The 23,411-nt window shown below is 44.2% G+C and overlaps 1 protein-coding gene across 2 annotated transcripts in view; it reads left to right on the top strand.

The window, feature by feature from the left end:
- The first annotated feature begins 278 nt into the window (after positions 1–278).
- The window catches only part of LOC141196270 (spartin-like), a 47,329-nt gene continuing 24,196 nt past the window's right edge, over positions 279–23,411 (top strand). For both annotated transcript variants that reach the window (XM_073662553.1, XM_073662554.1), the window contains exon 1: positions 279–424. The gene's annotated coding sequence lies outside the window, so the exon portion shown is untranslated. The remainder of the gene's footprint in view (positions 425–23,411) is intronic.

Here is a 23,411-nt window from a genome sequence, read left to right as displayed (position 1 = left end):
CCCTCAGTCCTCTCTCCTCACATGGATACACGGTGCGGCCCCTCATTCCTCTCTCCTCACATGGCTACATGGTGCAGCCCCTCAGTCCTCTCTCATCACATGGATACACGGTGCGGCCCCTCAGTCCTCTCTCCTCACATGGCTACATGGTGCAGCCCCTCATTCCTCATTCCTCTCTCCTCTCTCCTCTCGCGGCCCCACGGTGCGGCCCCTCAGTCCTCTCTCCTCACAGACTCCATGGCAACCTAAGCATATTGAGCACAATGCTGCTTTCTGCTATCGGTCAGCAGTGTACTCAAGGAGGCCCCGCCCCTTCCGGTGACATCAGACCCTCTAAAAAAATCAACTCCATTCTAGACACTGCCGTACTTTGGACAGAGCGGTGACAGCGCTGACACAGAGAGGAGCAGCTGTATACCCCACTGTAAGTATCACCAGGTGATGGGGGGGGTGGGCACACAGGCCACTACACCTGTAGCTCAGAGTAGCACAACTCTGCTGGGACTACTGGTTCTACTACGGCGCTGTCCTGGGACCATCACTACAGCCTCGTTCCTGCTAGACCAGTTCTGTGCAGATAGTTGTTACAGATGTAGCAGAGCTGAGATTGTTAGATCCTTTGTGATACAATGATGCGTTATGTGCTTTTACCTAGGACTGCAGGAAAACTTCTCCCGAGACTCATGACCCATAACTAGTCGCAAGTTAGTAACACAGCTCTAAAGAAACAGCTCAGCTCTGCTACATCTGTGTGTGGTTGTGTGATGCTGCTATTTCAGGGAAGACACATAGTATCACTTTGGGAAATATGTTCCATATATTGCACCCTACAATATGAGAAGTGGTACATGTATATTACAGTGATTTTCTGCTTTTGGAAATCCTCCGTCACCAGGCTGTAGTGTTATATATATATATATATATATATATATATATATATATATATATATATATATATATATATATATATATATATATATATATATATATATATATATATATATATATATATATATATATGCGCTCTGCTTCACCTCCCCTGGTCCAGCACTGAGTCTCTGCTGCTGCTCCCAGTATCTGTTATTGGCTGCTGTGCTCACTACAGGTAAACAGTGGGCTCAGCAGCTTGTGTCGTCACCTCGGGCAGTTTACTGATTGTCTGCAGCGCTGCAGACAATAACAGACACCAGGAGCTGCTGCGGAGACTCAGCACTGGACCCTGGAAGGGTGAGTAAATATTTCTTTGTTTTTTATTTTACACATCCTGCAGCTGACGGACAGTTTTTCCAAACCCAGAAAGCCCCCATTGGGCTACGTTCCCACGATGAGCTTTTGGTGATTTTTTTTACGCTGTATATTTTTGATAAAACACAAGTAACCTATTTTACTTAATAGGTGGAGAAAATCTGCAACATCAAATACTCCTCATGGGAACGTAGGGTTAAGGCTCTGTGCACATGGCGGCTTTTAGATGCAGTCAGCGAGTTTTCTTCTTTAAGTTTTGCTGCGGCTCCAGCGCTGACGTCTTCTCTATACTGTGGAGTGTAGAGAGACGATGACGTCCCAGCAGAAGCCGCTGAAGATTGAGAACTTCGCTTCTCTTAACTGCTTTAGAGTTAATGAGCCCTGGAGTGGTTAATAGAAGTAGCGTAATACGGATCATGTGCACAGCAATGTCGCTTATACATTACCGTGCACTATTATCATTTCATGGGGCGCTTCTGCAGCACTGTTTCTCTGTTTGAGGAAGATTTCTTTCTTATAGTGGATGGGGGCATCCAGAATTTGTTGCTTTATGTCAGAATATGGAGTCATCTCCCAGTGTTATTACGTAAAACTGCACCACACATCTCTTCTTGTGGCTCAAGTTGTAGGAACAAGTGACTGTCCCATAACGTTCCTATTTCTTATCCCAGGAATTTGTGCCATGAGATGTCTGTAAATAACACCCATAGGGGTCCTTGTATATGGCAAAGCTGTTGGCACAAACCCCGGACAGTGACCCCCTACTTGCAGAAGACTGGATGCAGCTTTTGAAGCCGGAGTGAATCCTAAGTATAAATTCACACGCTGCAGATTTTGTTGCAGAAGTAAAAATTAGTTGTATTCATTCGAATGCGGTTGTTTTAGATGAATTGGACAAAATCTGCAGTTTGTGAACTCGGTCTATGGATATGTTCACACATTACATGTGTTCTGTACAAACTGACAGCCGGGTCAGGTTTTAAGATCAGTTCTTACTGCAGAATTCATCACTGACTTCACCCTTTACAATGAACTGGGGGAAACCTACAGAAGATTTGCAACACAAACTACCACTGCCGTAAAAGCTGCATGGAATTTCTGCAGCTACGTTGAAAAATCAGCAGCAAATCTGCTACATGTGAACTTACCCTTAGAGGGTTTTTTTTGGACTCGAGCAATTTCTGCAGTCGCTCTATGTAACTTGAGATTGGCAAATCGTGTTAATGTGCACACTATCAGGATTCAGCGTGAGGGGTGGTCACATGACTACAAGTATGTGATTTGCATTCCTGCGGTCCCGTGCCCACCTACTCTAGCTGGAAATGTAGGGGAATTTTGACAGTGTGCACTGGGACATGTTTCTGTAGTGGCTTACAGTAGTAATTGCAGAAATTTCTCTGAAGCCTGGAAAATCCCTTCAAGGAAATAAATGTTTGCACTTTTTTTTTCTGCTCCCCAGTGTGAACGGAGCCTGTACAGCAGCACACAGAGGCTAGATGACTCCCTAGTACAAAGCTCAGTCAGATTCTGTATGTACAGAGCTATTCTACAATAGAAGCTTCTAATGGAGAAAAGCTACTCACACAGCAGGCAATGAATGTGTATGGAATCTAAGAGAATAAAAATCTGCCATATGGAAGTACAGTAATGGCCAATACGCCTGACGCAACTCGGAGGTCAGGTATTTTTTTTTTTTTTTAAAGATGGTCTCCGCTGTTGCATGGGTGAAAGAGGACCTTTCACCAAATTTTTCATGTTGAGCTGGGGACACTATGTAATTGTGGCCGCAGAACAGAATATTGTATTAGGTGCCAAATACTGTGATTGCTAATATCTTTGCAACAAAGAGGCAGAATTAAAAAAATATATATATATATATTTTGTAAAGGGAATCCATTCTGTGCTACATGCGTCTGTATGCCTGTACTTTGCAATACTTTAACTTGTTGGCCTGTAATTTATATACCGTATATTCCGGCGTATAAGACGACTTTTGAAGACTGAAAAATCTTCTGTCTAGTCTGGGGTCGTCTTATACGCCGGTAATGCTTTTGAACTTTCAGAAATTGACATGCGGGGATACTCTGGGGGTGTTAATAAGCTGCCGTGGCCGTATCCCTGCCATGTCGGAGTTAATATAAGGTGGAGGGAGTTAAAATACGGCGGCGGTAGGTCCAGACAGTCAGCGCTTCTGTGCTGAAACTGACACATCGCTGCGTATTCCCAGCTCCGGACACAGCGCAGGGCTTCTGTGCCGACAGCTTTCACTTGTCACAGAAGCGCTGCGCTGTGTCCGGAGCAGGGAAGTTCGCATCGCTTCTGTGACAATATATGAAAAGCCGGCAATTCAGCAGCGGCATAAGCCGGCACCCGACAATTTAGAATACAAAGAATAGAGCATCACACATAGATTAGATAGATAGAAACATGTCAGTCACATATATATGAAGTACAGTGACAGTATTGCTTACTGTACTTGTCATTTAGTGTAAAGGATTTATTAAAACAAATATTAGTGTTTTCATGCACCGTCTCTTTAAAAAAGCCGGCCGGCAATTCAGCATCTGTACCCGACAATTTATAACAGAAAGAATAGAGCATCACACATAGATTAGATAGATAGAAACATGTCAGTCACATATATATGAAGTACAGTGATAGTGCTGGTTACTGTACTTGTCATCTAGTGTTAAAATAACGGATTTATTTAAAAAAAAATTGGCGTGGGGTTCTCCTTAATTTTAGTCTCTAGTGGAGGTTAAGCAGACGGCTGGGGCAGATGTTTGAAGCCTGGGAAGGGGGTAATACCCACGGAGCTTCCCAGACTACTAATATCAGCCCCCAGCTGAATACCTAGCCTTTACTAGCTATTAAAATGGGGGATCCCAAAAAAATGACGTGGGGTCCCCCCTATTTTAATAGCTAGCAAAGGCTAGGCAGACAGCTGGAGGCTGATATTAATAGCCCAGGAAGGGTGCCATGAATATTGGCCCCCTCCCAGGCTAGAAACACCAGCCGTCAGCCGCCCCAGAAATGGCGCATTCATAGGATGCGCCAATTCTGGCACTTAGCCTCGCTCTTCCCACTGCCCTGTAGCGGTGGCAGTGGGGTAATAGGGTTGGGGTTGATGTCAGCTTATAATGCCAGCTGACATCAAGCCCAGGTTAGTAATGGAGAGGCGTCTATAAGACACCCCCATTACTAACCCCATAGTAAAAGTTAAAAAAAACACAAACACCCAGAATAAAGTCCTTTAATTGAAATAAACACACAATTCTTTATTGTTCTAAATTAAACCATACTTACCATCACGCCCATTCCAGCTGAAGCCAACGATCTCCTGCAATAAAAGTAAAATAATAAAGCAACCTCATCCTTACCTTTCCATGGTTCCCAGGACAGCTTCAGCTCTGCTACATCGAGATGACAGGCTGGACTGCAGCAGAACGCTGCCATCCAGCCTGTCATCCCGCAGACACTGAGAAGCGCAGGCATGCTTGCGCTCCTCAGTGTCTCGCTGTGACTGCATCCAGATGAGCCGACAATGAACTCAGCTCACCTCCTGGACGTCCGTCACTGACAGCGTGGGAAACTTCTACTGCGCATGCGGGGAGCAGGAGAATTTTCCCACGCTGTCAGTGACGTGCATGAGGTGAGCCGAGTTCATTGGACATGATCTCGGCTCATCTGGATGCCGTCACAGTCAGACACTGAGGAGCACAAGCATGCCTGCGCTTCTCAGTGTCTGCCGCATGGCAAGCTGAACGGCAGCGTTCTGCTGCGGTGCAGCCTGTCATGTGAATGTAGCAGAGCTGGACCGGTCCTGGGAACCATGGAAAGGTAAGGATGAGGTTGCTTTATTATTTTACTTTTATTGCAGGAGATCGTTGGCTTCAGCTGGAATGGGCGTGACTGTAAGTATGGTTTAATTTAGAACATTAAAAAATTGTGTCTTTATTTCAATTAAAGGACTTTATTCTGGGTGTTTGTGTTTTTTTTAATTACTTTACTAGAAATTCATGGCGGTCATGTCTAATATTGGCGTGACCCCATGAATTTCGGGCTTAGGGCCAGCTGATAATGCCAAGCTGGCCCTAACCCCTTTATTACCCAGTGAGCCACCGCACCAGGGCCCTGGATGAGTTGGGTACAGCGCCAGAAGATGGCGCTTCTATGAACGCGCCATTTTCCGGGGTGGCTGCGGACTGCAATTTGCAGCGGGTGGGGCCCAGAAAGCTTGGGCCTCCCTGCACTGCAGATTCCAGCCCCCAGCTGCCTAGTTGTACCTGGCTGGACACAAAAATATGGCGAAGCCCACGTCAACATTTTTGGGAAGAATTAATTACAAAATTAATAATTTAGGGACTGCATCTTTATTAACCCCTCAATTGTCATTTAGTGTTAAAATAAAGGATTTTTTAAAAAGAAAATTGGCGTGGGATCCACCATCATTATAGTCTCTAGCGGAGGTTAAGCAGACGGCTGGGGCAGATGTTTGAAGTCTGGGAAGGGGGTAATACCCACGGAGCTTCCCAGGCTACTAATATCAGCCCCCAGCTGAATACCTAGCCTTTACTAGCTATTAGAATGGGGGACCCCCCCAAAAAATGACGTGGGGTCCCCCCTATTTTAATATGTTTATGAGTGACAGTTTTCCTGCTATATACCTGCATGTCATAAGAATTTAAATTAAAAAAGGACCATGTTAAATTCAAATCTGTTTTTTTTTAATTTTTACCGGTGTTTGGTATGCGTTGGAAAAGGGGTAGTCTTATACGGTGAATATATCCTAAACTCTATATTTTAACAGGAAAGTAGGGGGGTCGTCTTATACGCCGGAATATACGGTAATATTGACTTGTATCTATGATGTTGCAATAGCATCTGCATTAATAGCAGCCATCTCTCTGTGTATACTTTGAGATATTAGTTTTTCATTGTCTGACATCCTCTTGGTGTCTTCATAACACATGATTGGTCCCTTTTCTATGTGGATTCCACACCTCTCGCAGTCTCCGCCCTAAACCCTTTTGTTATACGTGGTTTTTAGACTTATTTGAACCATTGTCTTTATTTGGATGTGCGCTTCCTTTTCATCTAGTTGTTTGATTAATAAAGTTCATTCCGATTCATCACATTATCTACTGACCATTTTTTCGGGTTTTCTCCTTGTTTGGTTTTTATGTACTCTATAATGTTGTACAGAATTATAATATTTACTTTTATGTTTATATATATATATATATATATATATATATATATATATATATTAGTACAGACCAAAAGGTTGGACACACCTTCTCATTTAAAGATATTTCTGTATTTTCATGACCATGAAAATTGTACATTCACACTGAAGGCATCAAAACTATGAATTAACACATGTGGAATTATATACTTAACAAAAAAGTGTGAAACAACTGAAAATATGTCTTATATTCTAGGTTCTTCAAAGTAGCCACCTTTTGCTTTGCTGAATGCTTTGCACACTCTTGGCATTCTCTTGATGAGCTTCAAGAGGTAGTCACCGGAAATGGTCTTCAAAAATCTTGAAGGAGTTCCCAGAGATGCTTAGCACTTGTTGGCCCTTTTGCCTTCACTCTGCGGTCCAGCTCACCCCAAACCATCTCAATTGGGTTCAGGTCTTGTGACTGTGGAGGCCAGGTCATCTGGCGTAGCACCCCATCACTCTCCTTCTTGGTCAAATAGCCCTTACACAGCCAGGAGGTGTGTTTGGGGTCATTGTCCTGTTGAAAAATAAATGATGGTCCAACTAAACGCAAACCGGATGGAATAGCATGCCGCTGCAAGATGCTGTGGTAGCCATGCTGGTTCAGTATGCCTTCAATTTTGAATAAATCCCCAACAGTGTCACCAGCAAAGCATCCCCACACCATCACACCTCCTCCTCCATGCTTCACGGTGGGAACCAGGCATGTAGAGTCCATCCGTTCACCTTTTCTGCGTCGCACAAAGACACAGTGGTTGCAACCAAAGATCTCAAATTAGGACTCCTCAGACCAAAGCACAGATTTCCACTGGTCTAATGTCCATTCCTTGTGTTCTTTAGTCCAAACAAGTCTCTTCTGCTTGCTGCCTGTCCTTAGCAGTGGTTTCCTAGCAGCTATTTTGCCATGAAGGCCTGCTGCACAAAGTCTCCTCTTAACAGTTGTTGAAGAGATGTGTCTGCTGCTAGAACTCTGTGTTTCATTGAACTGGTCTCTAATCTGAGCTGCTGTTAACCTGCGATTTCTGAGGCTGGTGACTCTGATAAACTTATCCTCAGAAGCAGAGGTGACTCTTGGTCTTCCTTTCCTGGGGCGGTCCTCATGTGAGACAGTTTCTTTGTAGCGCTTGATGGTTTTTGCAACTGCACTTGGGGACACTTTCAAAGTTTGCCCAATTTTTCGCACTGACTGACCTTCATTTCTTAAAGTAATGATGGCCACTCGTTTTTCTTTACTTAGCTGCTTTTTTCTTGCCATAATACAAATTCTAACAGTCTATTCAGTAGGACTATCAGCTGTGTATCCACCAGACTTCTGCACAACACAACTGATGGCCCCAACCCCATTTATAAGGCAAGAAATCCCACTTATTAAACCTGATAGGGCACACCTGGGAAGTGAAAACCATATCCGGTGACTACCTCTTGAAGCTCATCAAGAGAATGCCAAGATTGTGCAAAGCAGTCATCAAAGCAAAAGGTGGCTACTTTGAAGAACCTAGAATATAAGACATATTTTCAGTTGTTTCACACTTTTTTGTTAAGTATATAATTCCACATGTGTTAATTCGTAGTTTTGATGCCTTCAGTGTGAATGTACAATTGTCATAGTCATGAAAATACAGAAAAAGCTTTAAATGAGAAGGTGTGTCCGAACTTTTGGTCTGTACTATATATACACAATCAACTGGCAAAACGGATTGAGGCCATTTACTCTCAAGTAACCCTAAGGATATTTTTAGTGTGTATGTCTGGAACTTTGTTGTACACATTGTACACAAACACATTGCGTTTAGGCATCCGTTCAGTGGCCCCGTCAGGGCTTATGTCCAAACCTTCCCCCGCAAAATAGAATTCGGACGTAACCCCAACATGAGACCCTGAACAGGTGCCTATACGCAATGTGAAAGCGCCCTTTGGCCTACAGTTTAGTTTGTGTATGGAGGCCCCCTGACATGATGTTGGGGAAGATAAGGAACCGGTATGTCCAATTTCGGCTCATCCTTTTGATCTCTCTGAGATAAGCCGCTACCAGAGATGTCTGGCAGCGGCTCTCTCGTAGAGAGCAAGGTAACGTTTCGGCCGAGCCAACACTCCAGTGTATGAAAGAGTTGGGAGAGATGGCTGCTGGTTGAACCAGCGGTTGAACCATCATTCAGCCTACAGATATCTTTTGTTGATGTGGGGCTCTTAAAAAAAAAAAAAAAAAAAAAATTAAAAATTCAGACTATAAAATAGACTGAGTCCCCAATTCATCAAGACCGGTCTTGATGAGGGGGCGTTCTGGAGTCAGACACTCCTGATTGAATCTAATGAGTAGTGTGTGTTTCGCCGTAGGGAACACCACAGCTCATCGTGAATTAGGCAAGCTGTGATGTAATGTAACGCCCCAGCTCCGCCCATCTTGGTAGAGCTGGCAGAAACTAGCATCAAAACACCAAAAGTCGCAAAATTTTTGTGCAACTTCGGCAAAAATTTGGTGACTTTTCAAACCAATTTACGCCAGAATTCTGTCAAAATTGTTTTTGCTAAATCGGAGCCTGAGCGTCGCTCGTGTCACAGACTATGTCAATAGATTTGATAAAATGTTGCCAACTTTCTTTTTATGAGATATTTTTCAATCGTTAACATGGTTTAATAGCTGATAATGGATTATGAGTTTGCGCAATTCCCCCGTTCCAGCTGGTACCTTGTTTTTGAGCATCTCCTTGTTTGTGTAGAGTAGGATTTCTCTGTAGGACTTTGTTCCCAGGGCTGATGAAAACGACATTCATCCAGCAGTCGGGACAATGCTGGAATGTACCAAGATATTCTTGGCTGCAAAATATTTCCAGTCACAAGGCCGTTTGTTCACCAGCATTGCTTTATCACAACTTTAATAGAACTTGTCTAAGAACTTGTTAATTTGCGCAATGGCTGTTAGAAGCTCTCCATGACTGCGGATAAGGTTATGCTTGCACAGGATGGAAAAAATCCATCTCCGATTTACAGCGGTTTTCACCCATTTATGTTTCACATAGTGAAATACACAATGAGAATCTGAAACAAAAAATTGCTGCGCTTTGGACTTCAAAATCTGCATCAGAGGTCAGTTCCCATGTAGCAAAAAAAATTTTTAAGTATTCTTCAACCAAAGTTGGTACTGCGATTTACTGCATATTTGCATCTGCATTTCTGTACCGTGTGGACCTACTACCATAAAAAACTACTTCTCTGTAGTGCTCCTTAAAAGACCCTGGCCCCGATCCTTTAGGCTGTGTTCACACGATGCGTATTTCATGCGTTTCCGCGGCGTTTTTGCAGTTGCGTAAACGCCGCGGAAACGCATGAAAAACGCATGGTAGAAGGGCAGCAATGTTCCCCAATGGAAATCCGCATGTGCTGTGCCCATGATGCGGATTTTTCCGCAGCGTTAACGCTGCGGTCAAAAATCCGCAGCATGTCAATTAATTTTGCGGAAACGCGGCGATTTCGCCGCCATTGACTTGCATTAGAACGCGCCAATTCCGCAAGACAGCATTTGTACTTGCGTAATTGGTGCGTTCTAATGTGCGGATGGTACCCGGGTGTGGAGGAGAGGAGAGTCTCATCCACACCCAGGTACCATTAAAAAAGCTGTAAAACAAGAATAAAATAAAAAATATATATATACTTACCATCTGTCGGCCCGCGCAGCGCTCCCGCTTGGTTCCCGGCACTTGCAGTGAGTTGTAGGACCTGCGGTGACGTCAGAGTCATGTGACGGGTCACGTGACGCTGACGTCGGCAGGTCTTTCAATTCAAAGTTGCCGGGAGAACGGAGTGAGCAGGACAGCGCGGGCCATCAGAGGTAAGTATATACACTCTCTCGGGTCACACTGTATAAATCCATGCTGTTTGCATGGATTTATATAGTGTGACCTAGTTATCAAGCACTTTCCAGGTGATGCTAAAATCGCCTGGAAAGCGCTTGTCAATCTGCATGCGGAAACGCATGTGAATCTGCATGTGGATCCGCATGTATTCTGCAGGAAAAACGCATGCACAATCTGCATGCGTTTTTTCTGCCAGGGAGATGCAGAAATGATGCAGAAATTTTCTGCTTCATTTCTGCATCGTGTGCACATACCCTTATTGCTTGTTTGTTTTTGTTTTTTTTTAAGTTTCTTTAATTTTTTTCTTAGTTTCTGTTGGTGCCAAATGCATCAAACTAGCACACACGGTTCATGAATGGGTGGGCTTTTCTCCTGTCTTTTGTGACTTTTGGAGCCAAGAGTCGCAAAAATTGCACCAAAGTGCTGGTACACTCAAAAATACACTGGGCTGGAGTGGTGTTGCATCAAATTTTGCGACTTTTTATATATTGAGCTAAAACATCTGGAATTGCTAGGCTATGCCCACAAAGCGGAAAACGGGGGGGGGGGGGGAATTGTCGAGAACATATAAAATAAACTTAAAGGCACAAATAGGATAATGAATTGGGTACAGAAAATGCATAAAACTAGACAAAAAAACAGGCGCACCGGCAATGATGAATCGAGGCCTGTGTCCCTGAATCATTAGGACTTTTTGTTCAAATATTTTTTCATTAATATAAAAAGACAATGTTTATACACTGCTCAAAATATAAAGGGAACACTTAAACAGAATATAACTCCAAGTAAATCAAACTTCTGTGAAATCAAACTGTCCACTTAGGAAGCAACACTGATTGACAATCAATTTCACATGCTTTTGTGCAAATGGAATAGACAATAGATGGAAATTATTGGCAATTATCAAGACACCCTCAATAAAGGAGTAGTTCTGCAGGTGGGGACCACAGACCACATCTCAGTACCAATGCTTTCTGGCAGATGTTTTGGTCACTTTTGAATGTTGGTTGTGCTTTCACACTCGTGGTAGCATGAGATGGACTCTACAACCCACAGAAGTTGCTCAGGTAGTGTAGCTCATCCAGGATGGCACATCAATGCGAGCTGTGGCAAGAAAGTTTGCTCTGTCCTGTCAGCGTAGTGGCTGGAGGCGCTACCAGGAGACGTGGAGGGGACTGTAGGAGGGCAACAACCCAGCAGCAGCACCGCTACCTCCGCCTTTGTGCAAGGAGGAACAGGAGGAGCACTGCCAGAGCCCTGCAAAATGACCTCCAGCAGGCCACAAATGTGCATGTGTCTGCACAAACGGTTAGAAACCAACTCCATGAGGGTGGTATGAGGGCCCGACGTCCACAGATGGGGGTTGTGCTCACAGCCCAACACAGTGCAGGACGCTTTGCATTTGCGACAGAACACCAGGATTGGCAAAGTCGCCACTGGCGCCCTGTGCTCTTCACAGATGAAAGCAGGTTCACACTGAGCACATGTGACAGACGTGACAGAGTCTGGAGACGCCGTAGAGAGCTATCTGCTGCCTTCAACATCCTTCAGCATGACCGGTTTGGCAGTGGGTCAGTAATGGTGTGGGTTGGCATTTCTTTTGAGGGCCGCACAGCCCTCCATGTGCTCACCAGAGGTAGCCTGACTGCCATTAGGTACCGAGATGAGATCCTCAGACCTCTTGTGAGACCATATGCTGGTGCGGTTGGCCCTGGGTTCCTTCTAATGCAGGACAATGCCAGACCTCATGTGGTGGAGTGTGTCAGCAGTTCCTACAAGATGAAGGCATTGAAGCTATGAAGCTATGGACTGGCCTGCCCTTTCCCCAGACCTGAATCCGATTTGAGTACATCTGGGACATCATGTCTCGGTCCATCCACCAACACCTCAGACTTCCAGGAGTTGGCGGATGCTTTAGTCCAGGTCTGGGAGGAGATCCCACAGGAGACCATCCGCAACCTCATCAGGAGCATGCCCAGGCGTTGTAGGGAGGTCATACAGGCACGTGGAGGCCACACACAATACTGAGCCTCATTTTGACTTGTTTTAAGGACATTACATCAAAGTTGGATCAGCCTGTAGTGTGTTTTTCCACTTTAATTTTGGGGGGTGACTCCAAATCCAGGCCTCCATTGATTAATAAATTTGATTTCCATTGATGATTTTTGTGTGATTTTGTTGTCAGCGCATTCAACTTTGTACCGAACAAAGTATTCAATGAGAATATTTCATTCATTCAGATCTAGGATGTGTTATTTGAGTGTTCCCTTTATTTTTTGAGCAGTGTATATATGAAATAAAGGTATTGGGAAAGGGACATAGTGGAGAGGAAAGGTTCTACTGTTTTAATTCTGAAAGGAGAGGAAGGAAAACATGGGATGGGGAAAATTAAGAAACAAATTGAAGCAGATCCATTATTCTCAATCAGATAATTTATGCAATAATGTTACAGGTTTAACGTAGTACAATTGTAAAGAAAGGGGGGGGGGATATTGATAAAGTTCACATATGCATATTAGTCTCTATTGCCATCTGGCAGTGATGTGTCTTCTTGGAGCTGTTGCAAAAAAACTTTAGTAAAACTTTAAACCTGTATGCCACTCTTACACAAGGGAGCTCTGGGGTAAGACGAGCCATATTGATTAAAGGGAACCTGTCATGTCAAGAAACGTTATTAAACGGCAGATATGGGGTTAGCACTCTAAAGTCGTGTGACCGCCACACTGAAAACACAGCTGCCGGGAGGAATTATCTTTTTATTCCTCCTAGCAGCCTCCGGCTTTCAGTCTTAGGGGTGCAGCTGGTGCGGCTTCAGTAACTGCTCAGTATAGACTGAGCGATGGCTGCAACTATGCCTCGGCACCGACTGACAGCCAGCTCAGCAGTGCATCAGTACAGAGTCAGCAGTCAGTCAGTGCTGGGACTTGGTTACAGTCGCCGCTTACTTTATACTGAGCAGTGACAAAGCTTGAGGCTGCACGTTAATAGCGTTTTGGGACATGACCAATTCACTTTGAAGATGCATGTGACTCTTCATATCTTACATCTGCGGTGCTCCTCCGTCACACTTGTTGTTCCATCCAGGGGCTGGGGTCCAGTTCTGGTGTAACTTATGATTAGTTTATTGGGCAGATGTGTCACCAAGTTTTCTAAAAGTTATCAGGGCTGGCCAGGAGTGACATTAAAATTCCAAAAGCTGCTAAATATTTGCACAATTTCAAGTTATGCAAAAATGTTGCAACATTTCAAAGAGTTTTTTTTACACCAAAGCTCCTTTATGAATCTGGCTTTAGTTCTGACTTGCTAAAGGATTTTCTGTAGATTTCCCCCTAGATGGGCCACATGTGAGTATCTGGACATGCGGGATTGTTCCTTCACAGCGGCTGGAGAGCCACAAAGCACAGGGCCCCTTCACCATTATGTGGACCCAGATATCTACGCCCCAGATGAGCAGTCTCTTGTGCCTGGACAATGCAATGCAACATGTATCGAAGCCCACATTAACCCATTGTGCGCTGCAGCAGGCATTTGCTCAGCGTTTTGAATAGTCATTCATTACTCAAAGCCATTGTTGTAATTGCACATGATCAGAGATGACAATTGTGGATTTGTGTGAGCTTTTAAGATGTCACATGCTTAGGCTGGCCGGTGGCCAGTTGGCATGATTAGCCTGCTGTGAACCAGTCTGCTGCGTGATGGGCCGAGGTGGCCTATTGCTCTGTATTACAACAGCCATAAACTTTCCTCTGCTTACAGCAATGACTCAACATGTGCACAGATCTCTATTTATATCCAAATATGCGGGAAAGGATCTTATTTAACCCTTTAGTGCAGAAATCTTCCAGGCCATAGACTGATGGTATAAACATTATATACTGAGCAAAAGAGACCATAGTGTTTCAAAAAACCCCACATAAGCGTAATTAAACACCATATGTTGACTTAAAAAATATATATACTTTATTTGAATATTTAAAAAGACATGGGTATAAGTTACATGTATAATAGACATAACATGGGCATATGAGGCAGCAGAGGGTAGATAGAGACACAGCTGGTATCACATTACCATTGGACCTATAGTAGGTCACATAGACCAACCCATACAGTCCATTGATCACAGGAAATGTGTATGCAGAAAAGGTTATAGTAACATAAGTTATATAATCTATATCGAATCAAAATGTAGACAATCATCAAAAAAGATCCTGCAACACATAGAAAATACATGTATCACATGGATAGGGTTAAATAAGACATACTTAATGGAAATAAAAAGATAACCAGCAGCGCCAGGGGAAGCCCCGACACGTGTTTCCGTACTTCCTCAGGGGGCAGTGGTGGGGTCTGTGTGGATAAAGGGCCATATATCTCTATCTCTATCCTAATAGAGCAATAAAGTTTTGACCAAACGCGGCGCATAGCACCGCACAGCAGCAGGCATTGGTGACAGCGGCGCGGCGTCCAGGAAGAGGGGAACTCCCCCACTGACGTCACATTTTCTGGGACGCCGCCCACTCGAGACCGCATCACGGTCACATGACTGTTCTGCAGGAATGTAATGCTTGAAGAGGTGGTATTCCCATTCCAGAAAGTGATGGTGCATTGCTGGGATATGCCATCACATTGTAATCAGTGGGGTTTGTTATTTTGGTATATTTACAGGTCCTGGGAATTTTCCCTGCACAGTGACACTCTGCCTCCTATCTGTGCAGGGAAGTGTAGCCTGGCTGCACAGCAGCTTTCCTCCACAGCAGCTTCCTGGGGGCAATGACAGGGAGAGACTGTGAAGGGGTCCGGTGCTGAATCTGCACTACGCCCCATTCATTTTCCAGATCATGTGTGTCCTGAGAGTTTTACACCCCCAATAATAAAGGAATTGCATATCTTAGCAAGCTCCACAGCAGCTCTGGCAGAGGAGGGCGCTGTTTTAGCTATGTAAATGAGCCTATTGGGCAGCCCCCACACTCTCCCAATGTCCATCCACAACGTTGAATTGCCGACACCACAAACGTCTTTCCTGATCACCTATTGGATGTAAAGCACAAGATCTATTAGGAAAGAACATGAAGTTCCGGGGGATCAATTGGGGACTATTAAAGGAGTTATCCACTACTTTCACATTGATGCCCTATCCGTAGGCGGCGGCCACTACAACTTGATGGCAAGCATAACAGGTAAGCACTTCCTACTCATAGGACATCAATGTGAAAGTAGTGGACAACCCCTTTAAGGCTATGTTCACACAGCATGGTTTTTTCAGCTTTCATTTTCTCCAGCAAAACCTGATCTCTTGCCAGAAGGATGGTCAGGATTTTTTTTGCGGTTTTCTTGCTTTTTTGCGTTTTTTTTCAGTTTTTTTTTTTTTCACTGTCATTTTGTCTCTGTTATGCATGTACATAAAGTTCAGTGGAGAAAAAAAAAAAAAAGTCTCATGCTGGCTTAGGCACAAAAAACGCTGGAATTGGCTGTATTTTGCAAAAAACTATGCAAAGCACAAAATCCTGAACAAAAAAAAAAGTGTGTATGGGATTTTTGGATTCTCATAGACTTTGCTGGTGCTGCAAAACGCAGCTGAAAATTTGTATAAAAAAAGCTGAAAAAAACAAGATGTGTGAACATAGCCTAAGAATGGGAGAAAGTTACAACTTTATTTGAAGTATATTATGAAAAATGTATAATACTTACATTATTTATGAAAAACAAATTTGGGTACAAAAATGTAGCCGCTGTTATTTGATCATTCTTGTCACTCTATAGTCTATGGTGTTTTTGAGACATTGTGTGGATCTGCACATTATGTATTATTTATTCACTGTGTATGTGGTGGCACTATATAGCAGTCTTATTTGGCCATGGTTTGCACTTTTATTTCAGGCACAATACTGTGTGGAGCTTTACAAATGGGCACTAGTTAGTTAAGCAAACACATTCGCAGGATGAGTGGCCACATTGGCAATTTGTGACCGCCGGACCAGAGCCCTGCAAGCCTCCTGCTACTGGCTTAGATACTCAGCGCCTCTTTTTTGATTAATAGGCTCGGCGTCATGTGTGCAGCACATCGCAATGATGATGTGTCACCAGTAGGTTTGCAGGGCTCTGGTTGGATAGCTGTGGACTATTGACATGGCTACTGGACTGGGGTTTTGCTAATCATTTTGCTCAACTCTACTACTGTACTGTATGGGATAGTTACTTGTACACCAGTAAAGGAGCTGTCCGTGTGTTACATACGCGTGGCATCTGTGTCCCACATCAGTGTGACACGTACTGGTGGCTGGGAAAAGCGGTACAGTTCGCGCTGTTCCCGCGTGCTGAAGGCAGCTTGGATCATTGTCACCTGGTCTCCCTGAGATCAGTGTGACCAGGCGACAATGATGGGAGTTGTATTCATCACCCGCTATGTACATTGTGTGTAAAATATTTTTTTAAAAAAACAAACAGCTTATACCTTTATAAATTAAAAAATCCGACAAATCGCTTGTACACCCGTGCGATGTTTCAGCAGTAAGCGTCCCGTTCCTCCCTGCAGTGTCTCGGCATGTAAGGAGTCCTCTTGTGGATCTAGAGCAATGTCCGTTTAAAAGGAATCTGTCACCACTTTGGAGTTATCAGACCTCTAATATGGCCTTACAGGTTATAGAAAAGTAAATCTATCCATTCCTGTATGGCCCATAGTAGAGGATTGATTGCAGAGAAATCTGTTTTTATAAATTCCATTTTCCACAGGCTTGGCGTCCCCGGGACACCAAGAAATCCCCGCCTAACTGTTTATTATTCCCCAAAATCCCCGCCTATATGCTTTGTTACCATATCCCCCCCCCCCCCCCTTCCCCGGCACATCACAGGGCCCTGTGATGTGCACTGTTTGTGCATGCCCAGGAAGTCATGGAGAAGCGCCGTTCACATAGAGCGCGCTTTGCTTCATCTCAGCCCCGTCTCTATGTGCATTGCGCCACAAAAATCTATTGAGCAGGCGCCGGGGAGTCACTGTCACTTCCAGGCGCCTGCGCAATAGAAACCTGCGGCGCAGTGCATAGGCAGACAGGGCCGAGATGAAGCAAAGCGCGCTCTATGTGAGCTCTATGTGAGCGGCGCTTTGCACATGCCCGGGAGGTCAGGGAGCTCAGTGCACATCATAGGGTCCTTTGACGTGCATGGGAGGGAGGGGGGACATGGTAACTAAGCAGAGAGGCTTTCAGGGAATAATAAACAGAGAGGCGGGGATTTCTTGGCATCCCCCGGACTCCAAGCCAGTGCAAAACAGAGTTGATAAAAACACATTTCTCTGCAATCAGACCTCTACTATGGGCCATACAGGTATGTATAGATTTACTTTTCTATAACCTGTATGCCCATAGTAGAGGTCTGATATCTCCCAGGGGGTGACAGATTCCCTTTAAGGTAATGGTATGCACCGAAAGTGAGCTACTTTCTGTTTATATCTTTACACTTCTGGATTAAAAATATTTTTATTTGAAGAATACATCTTTCAATGTTTCAATTTATAAGGTGTTAATGCTATGATGCGCCATGACCCGCTGACCCGTAGGTCTGACCTTTTGGAAGTCCTCTAAGTGCCGAACAGGGCAGTCTGTTTCTTCAGAGCCAATTCTGTTATTTAAAGAAGCACTCCTCCTCCTATCAAAGATTTTATCCTCTTAATAAACTGCATTCATCATATTATATAGCACTGTGTACTTACAATTGCTCATTTTGCCTTTCTGCCCAGCTAATTCTTTTCTTTTCTTCTCTCTGTAGAAATAGGAAGTCTCTTTTCCCTGCATGAATCATTCCCCTTTCTGTTACTACATAGCGTTTAGGAGGATTCAGCTATATATATATATATTAGTGTAAAACACAAATAACTTCTGGCTAAATTGTCATCCCCTCAGGGACGTTTGAGGCAACATTGGGAAATTGAGTTGCAAGTCAAAAATACAAGTTGTGCTGATGCCCCGTGACTGAGCTGCTGACGCTTCTTTCCGTGTTGTTCTATGAGAACGACAGTGGAGTCATTTAGGTTAAATTGAGTGACAATAATTTCATTTGGTCCAATTAGGAGTCACGGGTTTCTGTTTCTGCTGATTGAAAGTACATTAGTGTTACTTGTGAGCGATTTGCTACGTCTGTGGTGAAAAGTTTTCCCTTAAAGTTCGCTCGCACTAGTGTGTAAATAATCTGTCCCATTCTCATCCAGAAGAGTGGAACGATTTTTTTTCTCACTTTTCATCTGTATACAATCTATTTTACTCAGCAGCTATTAATTATTTACAGAACCATTTACCACTTACAGCTATAGGAGAAACCTGCAGATAAATAATGATATAAGCATATACATGAGGCTTACTGGAGCAGCAGCTACAGGGAGAAAATGAAGCTATATTCTCCCTGCAGCCGCTTGCTTCCAGTCATCAGGGCGGTGCAGGGAGCGGATACCGTCTCCATCCACCACACAATGAGGGCGCTGTAACCACTCCCTGGCACACTGATAGCCTGCTCTCCTGAGTGCAGAGCTGGCCGTCAATCACTGTGCCGGGGAGTGATTACAGCCACGCTCACTATGTAGTGAGCAGAGACTGTATCCACTCCCTGCATCGGCCTCCATGAATGGAAGTGAGCAGCTGCAGGGAGAATGTAACTTAATTTTCTCCCTGTAGCCACCACGTTTCCAGTAAGTCTGCCAGACGTTATTTAAATGCCAGTTACCTGCAGATTACCCTTCTATCACTATTTTGTAAGTGACCGTTTCCCTTTAATTTATACAGCTCCAGTATAAGTCCTACCAGCAAAGTAGTGTATACTGCAGTATTAGGTGCTGGCCGCACTGTGTGGATTACAGTGATCAGCCATGTCTGAACGATTATCTGCTGTTACGTAATCACTTTGTTCTAATCAGCAAACCAGACAGGCCTTTGTGAATAAAAACCCTAGTGAAGGTGAATGTGTGATTTGTTGTGAACATTTTTACTATTCCTGTATCTGCTCAGTACCGACTCCAAATCCAGGCCTCCATTGGTTAATAAATTTGATTTCCATTGATTATTTTTGTGTGATTTTGTTGTCCGCACATTCAACTTTGTACAGAACAAAGTATTCAATGAGAATATTTCATTCATTCAGATCTAGGATGTGTTATTTGAGTGTTCCCCTTATTTTTTTGAGCAGTGTATTAACCAATGGAGGCCTGGATTTGGAGTCACCCCCAAAATTGAAGTGGAAAAACACACTACAGGCTGATCCAACTTTGATGTAATGGCCTTAAAACAAGCCAAAATGAGGCTCAGTATTGTGTGTGGCCTCCACGTGCCTGTATGACCTCCCTACAACGCCTGGGCATGCTCCTGATGAGGTTGCGGATGGTCTCCTGTGGGATCTCCTCCCAGACCTGGACTAAAGCATCCGCCAACTCCTGGACAGTCTGTGGTGCAACGTGAAGTTGGTGGATGGAGCGAGACATGATGTCCCAGATGTGCTCAATCAGATTCAGGTCTGGGAAACGGGCAGGCCAGTCCATAGCTTCAATGCCTTCATCTTGCAGGAACTGCTGACACACTCCAGCCACATGAGGTCTGGCATTGTCCTGCATTAGGGGGAACCCAGGGCCAACCGCACCAGAATATGGTCTCACAATGGGTCTGAGGGTCTCATCTCGGTACCTAATGGCAGTCAGGCTACCTCTGGCGAGCACATGGAGGGCTGTGCGGCCCTCCAAAGAAATGCCACCCCACACCATTACTGACCCACTGCCAAACCGGTCATGCTGAAGGATGTTGCTGGCCGCAGATCGCTCTCCACGGCGTCTCCAGACTCTGTCATGTCTGTCACATGTGCTCAGTGTGAACCTGCTTTCATCTGTGAAGAGCACAGGGCGCCAGTGGTGACTTGGCCAATCCTGGTGTTCTGTGACAAATGCCAAGCGTCCTGCACGGTGTTGAGCACAACGCCCATCTGTGGACGTCCGGCCCTCATACCACCCTCATGGAGTCGGTTTCTAACTGTTTGTGCAGACACATGCACATTTGTGGCCTGCTGGAGGTCATTTTGCAGGGCTCTGGCAGTGCTCCTCCTGTTCCTCCTTGCACAAAGGCGGAGGTAGCGGTCCTGCTGCTGGGTTGTTGCCCTTTCACGGCCCCCTCCACGTTTCCTGGTGTACTGGCCTGTCTCCTGGTAGTTTCCATCTATTGTCTATTCCATTTGCACAACAGCATGTGAAATTGATTGTCAATCAGTGTTGCTTCCTAAGTGGACAGTTTGATTTCAGAGAAGTTTGATTTACTTGGAGTTATATTCTGTTGTTTAAGTGTTCCCTTTATTTTTTTGAGCAGTGTATATATACATACACATATACAGTACAGACCAAAAGTTTGGACACACCTTCTCATTTTAAGATTTTTCTGTATTTTCATGACTATGAAAATTGTACATTCACACTGAAGGCATCAAAACTATGAATTAACACATGTGGAATTATATACTTAACAAAAAAGTGTGAAACAACTGAAAATATGTCTTATATTCTAGGTTCTTCAAAGTAGCCACCTTTTGCTTTGATGACTGCTTTGTACACTCTTGGCATTCTCTTGATGAGCTTCAAGAGGTAGTCACCGGAAATGGTCTTCCAACAATCTTGAAGGAGTTCCCAGAGATGCTTAGCACTTGTTGGCCCTTTTGCCTTCATTCTGCGGTCCAGCTCACCCCAAACCATCTCAATATGGTTCAGGTCTGGCGTAGCACCCCATCACTCTCCTTCTTGGTCAAATAGCCCTTACACAGCCTGGAGGTGTGTTTGAGGTCATTGTCCTGTTGAAAAATAAATGATGGTCCAACTAAACGCAAACCGGATGGAATAGCATGCCGTTGCAAGATGCTGTGGTAGCCATGCTGGTTCAGTATGCCTTCAGTATGCCTTCAATTTTGAATAAATCCCCAACAGTGTCACCAGCAAAGCACCCCCACACCATCACACCTCCTCCTCCTCCATGCTTCACTGTGGGAACCAGGCATGTAGAGTCCATCCATTCACCTTTTCTTCATCGCAGAAAGACACGGTGGTTGGAACCAAAGATCTCAAATTTGGACTCATCAGACCAAAGCACAGATTTCCACTGGTCTAATGTCCATTCCTTGTGTTCTTTAGCCCAAACAAGTCTCTTCTGCTTGTTGCCTGTTCTTAGCAGTGGTTTACTAGCAGCCATTTTACCATGAGGCTATGTGCCCACAATGCAGAAATGCTCCTGATTTTTCCTGAGCGTTTCTGCATCTCCCTGGCAGAAAAAAACGCATGCGGATTGTACATGCGTTTTTCCTGCCAGGGACATGTGGATGTGAAGCGTTCTTCACATGCATTTCCGCATGCGGGTTGACAAGCGCTTTCCAAGCGATTTTAGCATCACTTGGAAAGTGCTTGTCAACTTGGTCACACTAAATAAATCCATGCAAACGGCATGGATTTATATAGTGTGACCTTAAAGAATGGTTAAAACTAAGTTAATCTATACTTACCTTCCGATGGCCCCCGGAGTCTTGCTTCGCTCCGTTCTCCCTTGTCGGCAGCTCGCGGTACACTGCACTGAAGGACCTGCCGTCACATGACTGACATCAGCACAGGTCCTTCAGTCCACCGCGATCTGCCGGCAAGGGAGGACGAGCGCAGCGGGGGCCATCAGAAGGTAAATATGATATTTATTTTTTATTTTATTCTTTTTTTCACAGGTTCTATGGTACCCGGGTCCGGAGGAGAGTATTCTATCCTCCACACCCGGGTACCATCCACACATTGAAACTCGTTGAATGCGCATCTACATATGCTGTGATGCGTAATCCATGCGTTTCAATGCAAGTCAATGGCGGCGAAAACGCAGCACTTCCTCAAAATAATTGGTAGTGCTGCGATTTTTTCCGCAATGATAATCCGCAGCGGAAATTTCCGCAGAATGTGCACAGCACATGCGGATTATCATTGGGGAACATGGCAGGCCTTCTACCATGCGTTTTTTACGCTTTTCTGCAGCGTTTTTGCCGCTGCGGAAACGCTTAAAAAACTCATCGTGGGCACACAGCCTTAAGGCCTGCTGCACAAAGTCTCCACTTAACAGTTGTTGTAGAGATGTGTCTGCTGCTAGAACTCTGTGTGGCATTGACCTGGTCTCTAAACTGAGCTGCTGTTAACCTACGATTTCTGAGGCTGGTGACTCGGATAAACTTATCCTCAGAAGCAGAGGTGACTCTTGGTCTTCCTTTCCTGGGGCGGTCCTCATGTGAGCCAGTTTCTTTGTAGCGCTTGATGGTTTTTGCAACTGCACTTGGGGACACTTTCAAAGTTTGCCCAATTTTTCGGACTGACTGACCTTCATTTCTTAAAGTAATGATGGCCACTCGTTTTTCTTTGCTTAGCTGCTTTTTTCTTGCCATAATACAAATTCTAACAGGACTATCAGCTGTGTATCCACCTGACTTCTGCACAACACAACTGATGGTCCCAACCCCATTTATAAGGCAAGAAATCCCACTTATTAAACCTGACAGGGCACACCTGTGAAGTGAAAACCATTTCCGGTGACTACCTCTTGAAGCTCATCAAGAGAATGCCAAGAGTGTGCAAAGCAGTCATCAAAGCAAAAGGTGGCTACTTTGAAAGTCATGAAAATACAGAAAAATCTTTAAATGAGGTGTGCCCAAACTTTTGGTTTGTACTGTATGTGTGCATGTATGTATGTATGTGTGTAATTAATATAAATATATATATATATATATATATACATATATATATATATATATATATATATATATATATATATATATATATATATATATATATACACCCCCACACCATTTTATACACCATGGCATGCGATGCTGGGTGCATTATTTTTTTGTTTCAATGAAATTTTGGGAGCACGTGATATTCTGTTTTGGGCATTTTATGGGGTAACATTGTGCACAATGGATGACAACCAACATGCTGAGTTGGTCTGTTATGTTGGATCTTTCATGCAAGGAAGGGGTGAGTACCCAGGAAAAAAAATATATATAATAGGGCCTCATGCATATGGTGCTAAGACACAGACTGCATAATTCTGTCT

This window comes from Phyllobates terribilis, unplaced genomic scaffold (assembly GCF_046119375.1).
Source record: "Phyllobates terribilis strain yellow unplaced genomic scaffold, ASM4611937v1 Scaffold_2__4_contigs__length_985480577, whole genome shotgun sequence".
NCBI classification, from domain to species: Eukaryota; Metazoa; Chordata; class Amphibia; order Anura; family Dendrobatidae; genus Phyllobates; species Phyllobates terribilis.
This window is presented reverse-complemented; position numbering and strand designations above follow the sequence as displayed.